The sequence below is a fragment of the Bos taurus genome, chromosome 5, assembly GCF_002263795.3.
Source record: "Bos taurus isolate L1 Dominette 01449 registration number 42190680 breed Hereford chromosome 5, ARS-UCD2.0, whole genome shotgun sequence".
NCBI lineage: Eukaryota > Metazoa > Chordata > Mammalia > Artiodactyla > Bovidae > Bos > Bos taurus.
This window is the reverse complement of record NC_037332.1, coordinates 20,101,138-20,119,905: the sequence shown is the minus strand read 5'-3', so window position 1 is coordinate 20,119,905 and position 18,768 is coordinate 20,101,138. Positions and strand designations below refer to the sequence as shown.

Genomic DNA, 18,768 nt, shown 5'->3' with positions numbered 1-18,768 from the left:
CATACTAAATCAAGTAAGCCAGACAGAGAAAGGTAAATATCATATGTCACTTACATGTGGACTCTGGGGGGAAAAAAAAAAGATACATGTGAACTTATTTCCAAATCAGAAACAAACTCACAGATATGAAAAACATATGGTTACCAAAGGGGAAAGAGAGGTGAGGAGAGGGATAAATTAGGAGTTTGGGATTAACATACACACTCTACTGATGTAAAATAGATAACTCACAGGGACCTACTGTATAGCACAGAGGGAACTATACTCAATATTTTGTAATAATCTACAAAGGAAGAGAATCTGAAGAATATTTATATATATAACTGAATAAATAACTGTATAACTGAATTGCTATGCTAAATACTTGAAAGTAATGATACCGCAAACCAACTATACTTCAGTAAAAAATTTAAAAATAGAAAAATGATATATCTTTAAACATAAGTCAGCATGCAGTTACTTCCTCTAGAAAACACTTAACTGAAATGCTACAGGGAAACTCAGGATAGAGGATCTCAAGACTGAGATGGCACGTGGGTAGCAGGATTGAGACCTCAATGCTACTTTCGCTAATAACTATGTAACTTTGAAACAGTCATTTAATCATTTTTGAACCTCAAAATGATTCTTAAATGAGGATCATGTGCATGTCCTGCCTAACTCATAACAATTTTTAAAAATTAAATGTGAAAATGGAAGTGAAAACAATAAATAAAAATTTATGTCATGTGACACTTTCTGTAAACTTTGATATTACAGTAAATTGAATAATGGCTTTCAAAGATGTTTACCTTACAATTCCCAGAACCTGTGAATATGTGGTTACTTTAAATGGCAAAGATGTGATTAAAATTAAGAATCTTGTGATGAGATTATCCTCATGGGCCCTGTAGTCACAAGTGTTCGTATAAGAGGCAGGCAGGAGAGTCAGAGGAAAACAGAAATGATGTGATGAAGGAAGCAGAGGAAGATGAGGAGATACAATGTCAGAAGTCAGGGTTCAGCAAGAGTGATCTGATTGCTTGCTGGAACGGTACCAAGAGCCAAGGCTTGTGGGTGGCCTTTCTAAGCTGGAAAAGGCAAGGAAACATTCTTTACTACAACCTCTTGAAGGGACATGACCTTGCTAACACCTTGACTTCAGTCCAATGAAACCATCTTGAATTTCTTGCCTCCAAACTGGAAGACAAATTTGTGTGTTTTGAGCCACATAGATCTGCAGTAATTTGTTAGAACATCAATAAGAAACTAGTACAGGTATACTGTCTGGAAGGGTATTTACCGTATCAGAGAATGCTGCTTGTCCCCTGTGTCCATGCCCTCCTTTGTCCATCTTTAGCTTAGAAAACATTTAGAATAAAGACTGAATTTCCTTTCAAGCTAGAATGGCAGATAACTAACTTGCTGCCTGTGCTACATAAGGGGAAAAGGGGTAAGCAGCTTCTAAAAAACAACCTTGAAGAAACAGGTCTTTCCTTCATCTCTCCTTTCTCCTTCCTGCTGGCTATAATTAAGACATGATGAATGAAGCTACACTGACACTCTGACCCGAAGATGGAAGCTAATATTGAGGACAGCAGAGCATAAATAGAAAAAGCCAGGGTCCCTAACTGTGGAGTCACCATATCAACTCTTAACCAAATATTCAGAATTTTGTATGAGAATTTTGTCTTGTTTAAATATCATTATTTTGACTTTTCACTTTCAGCAAAACAATTTTGCCTGCTATTGATATATTCATATTTCTAAATTAACTAGATATTTCTTCTGCATGAATAATAAAAGTAAGTGTTAGGTAAACTGTGTATCCATTAAAGGCTAAGTAGAGTTTAATGAAATGAAGATATTAGAGAATGGAACACCAACAGAAAAAAGACCATAACTAAAACAACAGAATCCCAAACTATATACTTCCTTTTTCAAATACAAATATGTTGGTATATTTTAATAAAAGATAAATTTACTGATCTTAACTATTCACCATGTGCATAACCGCATCCCTATTATTATTTCTTTAAATAATCACAATCCATCATAAATACTGGGTTTAACACTGCAAGGATATTCAGTCTAATGGGTATTTAAAGAAGTAGTCTCTCTGGTTAGAATCTTATTTTGTAAATCAAAAGATTTTAATGCAGATATACTGATAAAGAATATGCAACCATTTTATTTTCGCATCATGTTACAGAGACATACATTTAAGATTCTTTTATAAGTGTAGTGAAGTTGTTCAGTTGTGTCCGACTCTTTGCAATCCCATGGACTGTAGCCTACCAGGCTCCTCCATCCATGGAATTTTCCAGGCAAGAGTACTGGAGTGGGTTGCCATTTCCTTCTCCAGAGGATTCTCCCGATCCGGGGATCAAACCCAGGTCTCCCGCATTGCAGGCAGACGCTTTACTGTCTGAGCTACCAGGGAAGCCCCTTAAGTAAATAAATCCAATAAAAAATTGCATAATCTTCAACTCACATATCTCAATATGCAGAGATAATGACAGTTGACTGGAAGAGATCAATCAAATTTACGCGAAACTATACCTTCATTAATTGGTCTTGACATGCTGATTTGCTCATGAAATTTTCACTATTATTGATATTCACTATTATATCCCTTAGTAAGGAATATGCCTGGTGTCAATACAACCCATTTAACAAAGTCTGTGAAGTATTTAACAACTGACAGGAAAAAATAAAGCACTTCTGGTGACTGACTTTTCTCCCACTCTACCAATGGGCTGGACACTGACATGAACAGACAATGTGATGCGATTGAACCAGCCAATCAGTAATTTCAGAATAGCAAGATTATTTCATTTTCTCTTGAAAAGGCACACTGATTTAGCAGTTACAATTCTGGAACAATATTGAAAAAGTAACACCAACATTGATATCAGGGAGTGGTCCCAAGCTTCCAAACACAAATTTTTAGATATGTGTCTGGTTAATATTCAAATCTGAAAGATTTGGGAAACTGACATATAGTTTCCCCAGCAGAGAGAGTGGTACAGTTGTCTGGAAGAAAAAATATAGAAAAGACTCTGCGAAAGTTGCCTTCCTAATAATCTTCAAAATTTGGTGACATGATGACTGGAAGTAAAGGGATTAGGTAAAGAACTTCAAATTCTCAAACTGTCACATGGTTTATGAGTAAAATAAAAATTACAGAGAATGAAAATAGCCATCCAGAGTATGGCTGCCCAACATCGTGGCTCTGTGCTAATATCCAGAGTTAAATAACTAGCAGACTTTACTCTAAATATCAACCTCTCAAGTTTGGGTTTTGAGAAATATTCAAATAATTCCCTCCCAACAAGCTGAAAGAGAAAGAAGAGCATTTCTACTACTGCACATTCTCTTTTGGATTTTTTAAAAGAATCCTTAGATAAAAAACCAACTGAGTCAAAAGATAAGTAAGGAATAAAGAAAAAAAAGTATGATCTCTGAAATATTATATAGAAAAAATTAAACAAGAACAGAAGAAAAATAGGATTATACATATTTTATAAATACAAAGCAATTGCCACTTATATTGGAAATTTTACTAGAAGCCCTAATCAGCACAAGGCAACAAAAAGTAAACTAAGAGTAAAATAATTAGATATAAGGAAACAAAGCCATTACTATTCAAAGTTAATATTATTATTTACAGAGAAAAGCAAATGAATGTACAGATAAATAATAACAGAGTTTAGCAAGTGTTCTAGATATATAAATTATACACAATTTTATACACTATCAACAAATATTTAGAAAAGGTATATTTATAAGATATCTAAAATAGCACAAAAAAGAAAATTCCTAGAAATGGGCAAAACTTTTATAGGGAAAATATAGAAAATATTGTTGAAAAATAAAAAACAATCTAAATAAATACTGAAATAAGTCACGTTTATGAATTGGAAGACTCAATACCATGAAGATCACTGGAGAGTGACAGAAAATTTAAATCATATCGGTAAGAAATGTGGTGATAGCACATAATTTTAAAATAAACTTCTAGTGAATAAAGATTTCATGGTTAAGTTAAAATTATATAATTTTAGGATACAAGGTAAAAGAATAACTTTTTTTTTACATCAGGGAATAGAAAGATATTTTAACAACACAGAAAGAAAGGCAAACCACAAAAAAAGTGATACAGTTTGAACTTGATAAATATAAAACTTTTTTTTAAAAAGACAGAATTTTGAAAAAGGTGTTAAAAAACTGACAATAGTAGTGAAATGAATGAAATATTAAATAATATATGAAACAAGTATTTGGATTATAAAATACTGGGTAGAAAAAGAAAGTCATGGAGAATTATTCCACATTATTCCAATTATACATAATTCAAGAACATACAAAACTACTTGCATGTTAGTTTGATTGGCTGATTGCAACAAAGGTCACACACTCTTCCCATCTCTATCTGCACACCCTTTTGTAATGTGACTGTGCAGCTGCTCTTTTCAAGGCAGAGATTCTATCTTTCTCTGCTTCTCGGATTTTTGACTTGGTGACATGACTGACTTTAGTCAGTGGACGTTAGCAAATGTGACACAGTTGGAGACCTGAAAATCTTTCTTACTCTGACATTTGTTCTCCTACTGCTCTTGGAACTTGCTACCACCTTGTGAACAAGTCGGGGTTAGCCTGGTCTTTGGTAAGAGACATGTGATCCAGGATCCCAGCTGAAGAGAACCTATTATCAGATAGGTGGATGAGGCCATGCTGGACAATCCAGCCCTAGCAGAGCCATCACATGACTCCAAGTGAGATGACCCAGAACAGAAAGGCAGAGCCTTTTCAAGGAACCACCTAGCCAACTCAGAGAATCACAAGAAAAGGTGCACATTTATTATTTTAAGACACTACATTTTGGGATTTGCTGTTGTTCTGTAGCAAAATGGACACATTGTTATTCCAACTTGTGGTAAAATTATAAATAAAAGAGAACAATAAACTCAAATGATCTCTATCTCTGAAGAGAGTGTGGATATGACAAACTGGAAAATCGATGAAGGAACTTCAAAATTAATGATAATGTTCTATTTCTTAAACTAAATAGTGTGTACATTGTTTGCTTTTTTCATCCTTTACAGTTACTTTATACATATTTTCTTTTAACTAGTTAACATAATAATCAAAATCATAAAAGGCTCATATGACTTGGCTCTTTTGAAGTCTCTTTACTTTATAAAATCATTATGTGTAATAATAATATAGAACCAGTGTTGAAACACACCTCAGTCAATTCAGTTCAGTTGCTCAGTCGTGTCCGACTCTTTGCGACCCCATGAATCACAGCACGCCAGGCCTCCCTGTCCATCACCAACTCCCAGAGTTCACTCAGACTCACGTCCATTGAGTCGGTGATGCCATCCAGCCATCTCATCCTCTGTCGTCCCCTTCTCCTCCTGCCCCCAATCTCTCCAAGCATCAGTCTTTTCCAATGAGTCAACTTTCGCATGAGGTGGCCAAAAGCTAGAGGTTACCTAACAAACCAGACAAAATTCTGGTGACTAGTAGATTAAATCACGTATTCCCCTAAATTAACATATTTTATAATCTTATGTCCCTTTATGCAAATCACGTTCCTGGTCATTGTCTTCTTTAGCTCAATCTTCAGATTAAATACCATTACCAAAGCATTCATTATTTGTTCATGAGGACACTTTTTCCTATTAGACTGAAACATTCTTCTATCTATTTGCTTTGACTAGTATTTCTAGGAGCCCATTTGTATTTTGAATTTTGCCTGGTCCATGTATTCTTTGGATTCCAAATACCAAAGAACTATCCAAACCCAAGTTTTTGAAAGAACAATATTTCATGCAAAGTATTCATGAAAAAATTATCTTTACATGTTGATGACAAAATGTCTATACTTTGGCAACAAGTCTTTGAATAAATGTTCAATTTTCCAGGAAAAACAAACCAACTTGTGGATTACACAATAACAAAGTATCACTGTCATAAGCACACAGACCTTCACGTTCTCTCCCATGGAAGGGACACTCTAAATTTCAGAAATGGACAGAGATAGACCCTCTCGTGTGACAATCACTATTAGATAATTCTTATCCAACAGAAGCAAGGATCAGCTTTAAGAGTAAAACCCAAAACAGCAATGATATGTAAGAACCACATGGTAACACATGTAAATAAGTCATTTGATCATGATAAGAAATAAGATATTCATGCTTGTCCTTTGCAGTCTCTGAACTTTTCATGAACCTGGAATGATGAGACCCAACAAGATTCTTCTGTTTATCTCGAAATGTGCAAAGACACTATGTATTTGACATAAAGTGATCTCATTATTAAAGAAAAGAATCAGGGGGGATCCTCAGGAGCAATTTCTGATTTTATTACTCTGGCTGGCTATTTACCTCTAAAGTGGCTCAAGATCTCTGTATTTCACAATGTTATCATTATCACCAAAAATTTATTACCTTACATTGTTCCTATACCTGCAATTCAATTGGTGATGTTTTTATAAATTTACATAATAACTGCCAGCTTCAATATGCTAGTAAATTATTTTCAATTGTATAAAATGGGAGATCTCAGTGATGTGGGAAGTTTTCATTCTGAACTAATCTACTGAATGACCTCTCTTCTGTGCTTAGTATCCTCATGCGGCCTTTAGGACTGCAGCTTCCTAAATTCCTACCAGAATTTGAGCCACTCAAGATATACTACATGCTTTAGACACTCCCCGGAGAAGGCGATGGCACCTCACTCCAGTACTCTTGCCTGGAAAATCCCATGGACGGAAGAGCCTGATGGGCTGCAGTCCATGGGGTCTCTAAGAGTCGGACACAACTGAGAGACTTCACTTTCACTTTTCACTTTCATGCACTGGAGAAGGAAATGGCAACCCACTCCAGTGTTCTTGTCTGGCGAATCCCAGGGACAGGGGAGCTTGGTGGGCTGCCGTCTCTGGGGTCGCACAGAGTCGGACACAACTGAAGCGACTTAGCAGCAGTTAGATGCTCCCTCCCTACTTTTAAGGAAGAAGAGAGGGACAGATAAAAGGATGGAGGAAGAAGAATGATAGATAGATAGGTAGATAGACATTAGTTAGTTAGTTAGTTCAGTCGCTCAGTCGTGTCCGACTCTTTGCGACCCCATGAATCGCAGCATGCCAGGCCTCCCTGTCCATCACCAACTCCCGGAGTTCACCCAAACCCACGTCCATTGAGTCGGTGATGCCATCCAGCCATCTCATCCTCTGTCGTCCCCTTCTCCTCCTGTCCTCAATCCCTCCCAGCATCAGAGTCTTTTCCAATGAGTCAACTCTTCGCATGAGGTGGCCAAAGTACTGGAGTTTCAGCTTTAGCATCATTCCTTCCAAAGAACACCAAGGACTGATCTCCTTCAGAATGGACTGGTTGGATCTCCTTGCAGTCCATGGGACTCTCAAGAGTCTTCTCCAACCCCATGGTATATAGAGTTAAATAGATGATAGATATACAAAGATATTGATAACATGAAAGTAGTGATACTAATCGGATAAGGCAATGGCACCCCACTCCAGTACTCTTGCCTGGAAAATCCCATGGACAGAGGAGCCTGGTAGGCTGCAGTCTATGGGGTCAGGAAGAGTCGGACACAACTGAACGACTTCACTTTCACTTTTCACTTTCATGCATTGGAGAAGGAAATGGCAAGCCACTCCAGTGTTCTTGCCTGGAGAATCCCAGGGACGGGGGAGCCTGGTGGGCTGTCCTCTATGGGGTCGGCACAGAGTTGGACATGACTGAAGCGGCTTAGCAGCAGCAGCAGCAGCAGCAAAGACACTAATAATATAAGGTCATTTCAAAGAGACCATTTTAGATGATAAACATATAAAATAAACAAAATTATTTTTCTTATTCATCCATTCATTTATTTAAACTCTTATTATTTACCAATTGTTATGGAAGAATCTGGGGATATATATAAACAACTTTGTGTCCCCACAGAGACTATCACAGGAATGACAGAGCTGTAAGTAATTACAATTCCATGGGTTACACACTGTAGTAGCAGTATGTCCAGGAATGAAGGTATCACAAAAGAGGGGAAAATCAATTGTGCATGGGATGGAGAAAAAGAAAAAGAAGCGGAGATTTCACAGAGAGATATGTGAACTAAACCTGGAAGGCAGGATGGAATTTGGAGGGGTAAATTCTAGTGAGTCTCCATTCTTTGACTCAACAATTGTTTATTAAAACACCTTCAAGGTGTTAAACACTGTGGTAGGTACCTGAGGTATAAAAAAAAACAAAAAAAGTAGTTCCTAAAATCAAGGAACTTGTAATGTGTCTTGAGAAACAGATCCATAAATAAGGAATGAAACTGTAAAATTCAGGACAATATATTTTACACACATGATTAAACAAAGAACCACAAAGAACAACAATTCTGTCTCTGAGAGGGGGCTGGGAAAAACTTTCCAGAAGAAGAGAGGAGGTGACCTGTGAGACTGCAAAATTTCTCATAAAAGTTTTTTGTCCATATTATTTTAATGTACATAATTTAGGGATAAAACTTTTATTTATAGTGTTCACACATTCACCACCTCAAGGCTTCTAAAATGTAACTATAGTCCTATGTGTATTTTCAGAAATAAAAATATCTTCACCTTCATTCTTTTTTAATACCATGTCATTCCTCTCGCTTTACAGAATTTTTTTTAAAGTAGTTTGTGTAGAGCTGTGATATTTTTTAAAAGTCTTTAGATTTGCTAATATCCACTGCTGTTGAATAACCAATGTGTTCTTTCTTTAGTAATAGGGAACTGTGGAATGCCTTAAAGCAATTTTCTAAAGAACGGGTAGTATAGTACTTCTTATGATATAAATATTGGTAATAAAACTATGGAAGGGTTTAATATAGCAGGCAATTTAATAAATCTAATTGTTGATTATGAAACCTAGATAATATAAGCTTTGTTTTAAATACTGATGATAGGCATACTTGATGTAAGGATCTAGATATTAATTTTTTCCTTGGAAGTTCTACAAATGAGTCCAAATACATTTTAATTCAAAGCATTCACTGATCATTCATTGTAATCAAGGTTTTACAAAACATCAAATCATTAACAAATATGATTGCTTCTTAAGATGTATACCTCAATATTTAAAATAAAACACACATGTGAATGGGTTAATACAGTAATTTTAAAATCACTACAAAGAAGAAAAGAAGAGCTTATGTCCAAAGTGAAGAATGTGAAAGTATCATAAAGGAACAGATTTCAGTGCCAGGTCCAATAGATAGATGGTGGTGGTGGTACTTACCAGTTGGGAAAAAAAACATCACATAAGCAAAGACCTTGAGTTAAGAAAGAACAGAATGCAATCAGGAAACACTGAAGAGTTCAATTTGATCAGATTATACTTCTGAGTCAGCAAAATTTCTATTTCCCATAACTAACTGGTAGATGTCTGAAGTTATAAAAGATTATATGACTGTATGCAGGTTCAATATGAAAAAGTGCCAAGAGTAATTAGCCATGCTGCTATGAGTGAGGAAGAGAAGAATGGCAGCTCAGGGCCTACGTGTTTGCTAATTAGGGAACAAGATTTCTATCAGAGGCATAGTGAGAGGTTAGGATAGACAGTTTAAGTAACTCAAGCTCGGAATCCAAAGGGCCTTAAATTGCAAGCCAAGGGGTTTGTGTTGTATTCTTCTTTCAAACTTTAATTAGAGAAATAATGTAAAGCTTGTTGTAAAGAACTTTTAAAGCCCAAAAGTATGTATAGAAAAGTGAAAACCTCCTCCTCAATACTAAATTGATATATATTCTCCAGTTTTTATACATACACATACAAATGGGCATAAAATATATACATAAAAACTGTCTCAATACAAAAATAGATTCCCATTACACATATAATTCTACAACTGGTCTTTTTATGTATACATCATTTCATTAAAGTGTATAAAGATGTATTTTATCTTTTGTAACTGCAATATAACGTTTTATTGTATGGGATATTAACGACCTATCCTTTAGGTAGTCGAAAGGCATTGAAATGTTTCAGTGGAAAAAGGAAATGATTATAAAGTTTTAAAAATCTGAAAAAAGTTGAGATGACAAATTTTTAAAAGAGAAATAAGAGACAGAGAAAGCATTTAGATTATTACAAAATTTTAAGTAAGCTCTAATAATGAGAACTTGAAGTGAGACTAACTACAAGAATGTTTCAGATAATGTAATTAAAAGAGTTGATAATTATCCTGGTTTATCAAGTGGGAGTAAGAAAGAGCAAAGAGAGGAAAGGCCCAATGGGGATGACTGGGGAGATCAGGAAGCTGTCTGCAGAGAAAAGGAACAGAAGGAAGAGAAATATTTATTAGAGAACGGTCTCCTCTTTCATCCCTGTTTTCTAGCCTCCAATCTTGTCAGTTGCCAAGTTACATCAACCTGATCACAGAAGTATTTCCCCAGCGCGCCCTATTTTATCTATCCCTGACATCACTATCCCCATTAATGCCCCTGTTCTCTGCCTCTCAGCACTGTCTCCCTCTAAATCACCCAACAGCACTGTCGGATTAATTTTACTATAAGTCAAAAGCCAAGATGGTTTAGCCGGCTAACGCTTGCTAACATACTAGACATCTGCTACATGCTGGGCACTCTGTCTGCCTTTAATGAAAGGTTGTTTGTCATGGAATCCTCACAGAAAGCCACTTTTTGGTTTTGTGACTTTGGTGAGGCTATTTAACCTCAGAGTTAAAGAGTCAGTTTCCTCATCTGTAAAATGGGGATAACAGTATCTGCTTCATGCATCTGCTGCATGAAAGGTATTAACCAACGTTACTCATTTAGTATGATGATGCTACATAGTAAACATTGGGAAGGTCAGCTGTCATCAGCAGGAGTTCTCAAGCATACCTCAAACTGCCTCTATATACTGCCCAACTTCACAACTTTCTTGTCCATTATATGTTTCTTTATATAACCGAGGTTTTCACATCTCACCACCTTAACCCATGCTGTTCCCTTTAACTAGAATGCCTCCCTTGACATCTCTATTTCCATACTTGTACATTTTTCTCATCCTTAAAGGCCCCAGTCACGTGAAAACATTCTGTGATTTTTTTTCCCATCTCTCACCTGGCTCTATTGCCACAGCACTGTATATGTAGTTACCTTATAACATTTTTCTTTCTCTTGAATTTTCATACATATTTTTATTTATATGCCTTATGCACATGGCTTATACTTATAAGGTATATACATCTTCACTTATAGGCTTTGAGCTTTTATAAAAGTTGGGAGCAGGATCAATTATTTATTCTTTATAAAACCTAAAATGATAATTTTACATGATAGATACAACAAAAACATTTGCTGAAGTCTACGCTAGATGATTTCTTTTTGTCCCTCTAAACTTCATCCCACTGTCTGCACTGGCAAGCTAATCCATGGATCCCATCAGTAAACAATGCAGAGGAACAGGCCAAGGGTGAGAGAGGGACTAGGTTCTGGCCCACTCATCTTAGAGTCATCTTGAGCTGGCTGAACTGTTCCACTCACTCAAGCTGGCCAAATCTACAGAAACTTCCTTTTTCAAAACCCAGTAGCTGCTCTATTCAGTTGTCCATTTGGGCCTAAACACTAGCCCTGAGCTACCATGCAGCTCCTACATTTGTAGAGTTCCTTGAAACATTTGCCTTTGAATTATTCTATTTTATGCCCTTCTTTCCCCTATTTTTCTTGCTGGGGCCATCTGCTGAAAACTTGGAAAATTTTTAGACAAAGGAAATAAGATTTGGGAAAGAAACGCCTTACGTTCTGTACCATCAATCAAGTAACAGAGAAAGTCTTTAGCCTGAAGAAGATAATAGTGTGGCTGAAGGTTGGAGGGAACTGAAAAAGGATCTGAACAACTGCTGAAGAAAACGCTTTAGGAAGTTAGTTAATGGTGAATAAAAAGATAACAGAACATGGAGGGCCTAATTGCACAGAACTCAATTGGCAAGCTTGCTGAATTTTTCCAGCAGTGCTTCACGGAATGAGATCAAGAGAGTTGTTAAAACAAGACAAAACAAAACGCAAGTGATAGGGTTTGATTAAATTGGGAATGATGGGAGATTAAAGAATCATGGAATCAAAATGTAATAAGAAAGGCCATAGCCAAGACCAAGGTAGAAGTCTGAAGGGAGATACAGCCAAGAAAAGGTTAACGGGTGCTCTTTCATTCAGGGTTCATTTGGAGGAAACATCAATTAGACTAATTGTGCTACATAACTGATGGCAAAAGACACAGTGTGTTTTTTAAAATTTTACAGCCAGATACAACTCTGCTTACTTGCAATATAACCTACGTGCCAATAGTCAGGCTGCTTGTAATTTAAATTACCTTTTAAGATAATAGGATTTGGATAATGTACTTGTTATTATTCAGAAATTCCTCTTTGGGCTCTCTCTGAAAAACTGATTTCACAAACATATATTCATTTTCTGAAATTTGAATATTTAAAACTTCCTTTTCATTTTGCTTCAGTTCTTACTTTGCATCCAAGAATTTGCACTTCTGACAAATAGAGAACAACAACAAGAATTTAGACCTTGATGTAAAACAAGAACAAGGGGAAAGAGAAAAAAGGAGAAGAAATGCAAAATAATCACATTAAGGGAAACAATCAAGTTCTTGATTGCAATATGAAAACAGGAGAAACTGCTGTGCTAACTCAGAAACTCTACACAAAGGTTGCCAGGGGAACAATACTTGTAAATTTCCTGGTTCTCAAAAATGCACCCATGTAATGTTTGTGTCTGTCTCTCTTCTTTCCTTTTTGAAATTCTCAACTGAAAATCTCTTCCAAGCTTGTGAATTCTTTGTTATTCACCTCGTAAATTCATTCTTTAGAGCTCACATCACAGAATCCACTAAGTTGGCAACATAAAAGGCATTGATTTTTTTTTTTCTTCAAAAATTATGTGTTGCTTGCAATAAAAATTTCTGCTCTCCCTGGAGCCTCTAAAAATAGCAAAGTGCAAGTTGGTTTTGCCTCCAACTATTTTTCATTTCTGTTTAATCTTCCTACTTTTAGATTATAAGTTCCTCCAGGGCAGGCACTAGATCTACAAATTTATGTAACTCCCCACAGAAATTAAAACAGATATAATCCTAGAGTAGGAAGTAGATAACTCTTTTCATCTAGTACCACATATAAGATTAAAAAGTAGTTTTGGAAATTGTGAATTGGTTTTTCAATTTGTTAAAATTAACTCAGGTCTTAGGTATTTACCATCAGTAAATAATCCCATCTAAGGAAAAGGCAGGGAAGGGAAGTGTTTTTCTTCCATAGAGGGTGGTATGAGATGCTCCTATCCTGGTTCACAGCCTCTGGAGGCGGACTGAAAGGGAATGGCCATTTCTACTGCCTATTCTAGTCATTGTCTTGCAGTGGTGAATGCTGCCCTTCACTTGTGTGATAAAACAAACCAAAGAGATCAGTCATGAATAACTGTAAGACTACAGTTAGGGATTTACTAAGACTAATATCAAATCATTAACTAAGACTTGGTTCAAGGCATTTACTGCTTATGAAAAGAAAATGAATTTTTATAACACAAATATAATATTTTAATATAAAATTCTTATAAAACAAATCTAAATTAATTGACATGCCAAATATAGATGCGTGGATTTTTAAAATATTAATTAAAACATTTATATAAATTCACCATAATTAGTGGGCATATAAAGATCTGTTTACTTTCAAGAAGCTTAAAATACATTTTTTTTCCCCTCATGGAAGAAAAATATTTACTCTTTCTATATTATCCAAGTCTCAGCTGGTTTATACGTGGAATTCCAATTTTAGATACGGCTAAAACAAGACAACAGGCCCAAAATGCAGTTACCCATGCTAGGCCCAAATTGAGACTTGGCTTAATCGCCCTTTTGGTTCTGCCAGAAATGGAACCTTAAACCAGTCAGTGAGGAACCACCTGGTCAGCACCAGTGGGGTCATGTGCCTAACAGAATCCTGCCAACCCCTGAAAGAAAGTAATTTTGCATTAACCAACTGTTTCTCGGCCTAGTGTATTTTCCTCATTCCTTTTCCCTTCTGTCTATTTTATAGTCTTTCATTTCACACAGCTTCTGGAACTCCCCTCTATCTGGTAGACTGGACGCTAGAGATTCGAATTGATTTTTTACTCAAATAAACTCTGACATGTTTAGTTGTGCCTCGGTTTATCTTTTAACAGTTCTATAAGTAACTGTAAGAATAAGGAACCGAATTCCTGTGGATCCCATGAGCAACAAGCAACCAGATATGGTACCTCCTGAGCCCGGAACTTGGGGCATCTCCCGCCTCAGAAACAGCTGAGTCTGGCGGAGCTTCAGTGGATTTTATCTTAGGGTCTTTCAGCGTTCATTTGAGAATTTCTTTTCCAGGCCGGATCTGGAAACAGCCGGAGTTGGAGCGGGCCCGGCTTAGAAACCAGACCGGATCTAAGGTTGGACCCGTCCGACTTAGAAAGCTGATCGGGTCAAGGGTCGGACCAAGACCGGTTAGAAACCAGATTGGTTCTGGCCCTGACTGGTTCCGACTTAAACCACAGCAGGCCCAGCGTAAGATAGAGCTTTGGTTTGAGGCGGAATAAGTATGTTAACTTTACTGAAGATAATCTTGAATTACAGCAGCCACAAGGAGAACTTTTAACCTGGGTTAGTTTACATGTTTAGTAGGCGCCTCAAAGAAAAAGGGGTCTATAAACTCACTATAAACATAGAGGAAAAACGATTTTCCCTTCTCTTCAATTTCTCAAGACCAGAATGAGACCCGCCGGCACACCCCGCTGGCTCCAGAGTCTGCAGCATCCTGAGGAAACTGACAGAGGCCCGCAAACTGTAAGAATTCTTATCAAAGTCAGCTCTTCTAGGTCTCTATCTGGAGTGCCTGGTTCAAAGAGGAAGGGAAAACTTCATGTCTTTTCCTTTCAGATTAGCAGGCAAAACATATGCGTAAGAATTAAATCTTTGAATCGCGACTTGTGAATTTGCTTTTGGATACCCACTGGTTGCTGAACCATTCTATCCCAGGGACGATTATGCATTATTTTCTTTTTAAAAAAAATATTTATTGAAGTATAGTTGATTTACAATGCTGTTCATTCCTGTGTGTTCTTTTTAAATATTCTTTTCCTTTATGGTTTATGATAGAATTTTTTTAAATTGTAGGATAATTGTTTTACAATGTTGTGTTAGTTTCTACTGTACAACAACATGAATCAGCTGTGAAAAGTGAAAAAGTAAAAGTCTTAGTCGCTCAGTTGTGTCAGACTCTTTGCAGGCCTATGGACTGGAGCCCACCAGGCTTCTCTGTCCGTGGGATTCTCCAGGCAAGAATATTGCAGTGAGTAGCCATTCCCTTCTCCAACACATCTTCCCTACCCAGGGATCCAACCCTGTCTCCTGCAGGAGAATTCTTTACTGTCTGAGCTACCAGGGAAGCCCCTGACTCCCTAATATAGTCAAATGAGTACAACTAGCTGACTACTAATATAGCCAAATCAATACTAGTTTGACCCACCCTTAGACAGAGTTGTAGAGACAACTCTGTAAAGTTGTAAAGTCTCAAGTCATCGTTTTTGTGCTCAGTTCTATTGCAAAATGGCTGCTCCACGGTAAGATAGGAACAAAAAGACATCACTGTTCTCAGTACCAGATTTTCTAACTATCCAACCCCCAAGTGTTAAAACCTATATGAGTTGAAATTTACATGCATTTATTATCATCCAAAATCACTGCAGATGGTGACTGCAGCCATGAAATTAAAAGACGCTTACTCCTTGGAAGGAAAGTTATGACCAACCTAGATAGCATATTAAAAAGCAGAGATGTTACTTTGCCAACAAAGGTCCATCTAGTCAAGGCTGTGGTTTTTCCAATAGTCATGTATGGATGTGAGAGTTGGACCATAAAGAAAGCTGAGCACCAAAGAATTGATGCTTTTGAACTGTGGTATCAGAGAAGACTCTTGAGAGTCCCTTGGACTGCAAGGAGATCCAACCAGTCCTTCCTAAAGGAAATCAGTTCTGAATATTCATTGGAAGGCCTGATGCTGAAGCTGAAACTCCAATACTTTGTCCACCTGATGCGAAGAGCTGACTCATTGGAAAAGACCCTGATGCTGGGAGGGATTGAGGGCAGGAGGAGAAGGGAACAACAGAGGATGAGATGGCTGGATGGCATCATGGACTCGATGGACATGAGTTTGGGTGAACTACGGGAGTTGGTGATGGACAGGGAGGCCTGGCGTGCTGCGATTCATGGGGTCGCAAAGAGTCGGACACGACTGAGCAGCTGAACTGAATGGAATCATCTTACTGTATTTGATTTTACTAAGAACCAAATCCCAGTTTTGGTTGGGATTTGGTTAATGTAATATACAAGAAAGATCACAGACTTTGGGATAAATCAGAGGTTCAGTTTCTAGATAAATGAGTGTGGACAAGTTACTCTTTGAGAATCAGTTATATCACCTGAAAAAATCGGAAATAATGTAACATCCATCACCAAACATAGCTATAATTTTTTTCATGTGATGAGAAATTTTATATAATATAGTATTAACCATAATCACCATGCTGTATAGCACATCCCCTTGATTGATTTATTTTATAACTGGAAGTTTGTACCTTTTGACCCCTTTCATATATTTCACCCACCTACCCACCCCATTTTTCTGGCAACCACCAATCTGTTCTATAAGCTAAGAGTTTGTTGTTTTGGGTGTTTTTTTTTTTTTTTAAGATTTCATATGATATTTTTAAGAGTATATGGCATTTGTCTTTCTCTGTCTGTCATTTCTTTTAGTGTAATACTCTCAATGTCCATCCATGGTGTTGCAAATGGCAAAATTTCATTCTTTTTTTATGAGTGAATAATATTCACTTATTTCATCTGCCAGAAACAGATTTCAAATTCAACTGTTCTTTTATAAACTAGTGATTTTGTATTATTGTATCTATCATATGAATAAAATCTTAAAATGAAAGCTGTAAGATATGTTTCTGTGTGTCTATGTATGTCTATGTGTGATTTTTTTCTACCTCCATTTATATTGCCAAATTAATTTGTAAAGAGGTCTATTTAATTGGCTTAAGACAAGCATTTAAGTAACTCAAGTATTCTCTCAAAAATACAGAAACTAACCCAAATATTTTTCAAATTCATGTAATCTACGATAATCTTCAGAAAATAAAAGCTAGTTTGTTTGTTGATTTAATTAAACCAGGCATGACTTTAGAGTTACCAGCATTAAAAATAAACTTTTATTCTACATAAGCTTACTAAAAGTCAAATAACCTCATATTGGCTCCATTACAAAAATGTGTCAGTAAGAAAGATAACTTAAAGTGCTGGATAACTGTTTAATATCTTATCAGATTTTCATAAGTCAACATAATTATTAGGAACAAGTAAATTAAGTAAATTTAACTAAATTTATAAATGAAATACTCAACCGTAAGTATGCCTTTTGCTATGTTTACTTAAAATAGTTTCCAAAGTCTTTTTGGTAACTTGAAATCTTAAAGTGATACTCAGATAAGTTGAATGATGGATAGTAATTGAATATCTAGATTTCCAAATAAGAGAAATACTAAAATATTAACTGAACATAGATTTAGGAAATAAGATATTTGAGTTTATTGTTGAACATATTTTTTGCCACATTGGAAAATTTACTATGAGGAAGAATATAAATTATAAAATATATTTGTTTGGTAGTCCACAGAATACTGTAATAAACAATCCTCATTTGCTTACATCTTAGTTTTTACTAGTGATTAAGGAGAAGGCAATGGCACCCCACTCCAGTACTCTTGCCTGGAAAATCCCATGGATGGAGGAGCCTGGTAGGCTGCAGTCCATGGGGTCGCTAGGAGTCGGACACGGCTGAGCAACTTCACTTTCACTTTTCCCTTTCACTCATTGGAGAAGGCAATGGCAAGCCACTCCAGTGTTCTTGCCTGGAGAATCCCAGGGACGGGGGAGCCTGGTGGGCTGCTGTCTCTGGGGTCGCACAGAGTCGGACACAACTGAAGCGACTTAGCAGCAGCAGCAGCAGCAAGGATTCTTTGGCCACCTCATGTGAAGAGTTGACTCATTGGAAAAGACTCTGATGCTGGGAGGGATTGGGGGCAGGAGGAAGAGGGGACGACAGAGGATGAGATGGCTGGATGGTATCACTGACTCGATGGACGTGAGTTTGAGTGAACTCCAGGAGTTGGTGATGGACAGGGAGGCCTGGCGTGCTGCAATTCATGGTGTCACAAAGAGTTGGACATGACTGAGCAACTGAACTGAACTGAACTGAAGGATTCTAAGGCTTAAGACTTCTAATCAATATATATAATGAAAACTACTTAAAATGAGGGAAAGAAAACAATAGTGTATCAAAAATAGGTAAGACAAGTACAATAATTGATTGTTCCAGAATGAGAAAAAAAAAGAGTAAAGAACAGAGGACAAAATCTGAATGGATATGAAAAAGCTATAGAAGGTTTGCGGGAAAGGAATCATGTGTGGTCAAGCTGACTAATATGTGCAGTAAAGCTAATATTGAAATGGATTTATTTAAGTTTTTTAAAAAATGAGTTTTCATTTTGATAGTATACTGGTCCAAAATTAGAATTTAGTTTTCTCTATTAAAAGAACAAGTTTTCCATGTTTTGAATTGAAGTGTACTTGGTTTGCAATATGTGTTTCAGGTATCCAACACGGTGATTCAATATTTATACATTTTACTCTCATTTAT

General features: G+C 36.6%; 1 long non-coding RNA gene across 3 annotated transcripts in view; it reads right to left on the bottom strand.

Annotated features, from left to right (window-relative positions):
• The window catches only part of LOC132345243 (uncharacterized), a 131,667-nt gene extending 117,176 nt beyond the window's left edge, over positions 1 to 14,491 (bottom strand). For all 3 annotated transcript variants that reach the window (XR_009494463.1, XR_009494461.1, XR_009494462.1), the window contains exon 1: positions 14,285 to 14,491. This is a non-coding gene — a long non-coding RNA (uncharacterized lncRNA). The remainder of the gene's footprint in view (positions 1 to 14,284) is intronic.
• Between the last annotated feature and the right edge of the window lie 4,277 nt (positions 14,492 to 18,768).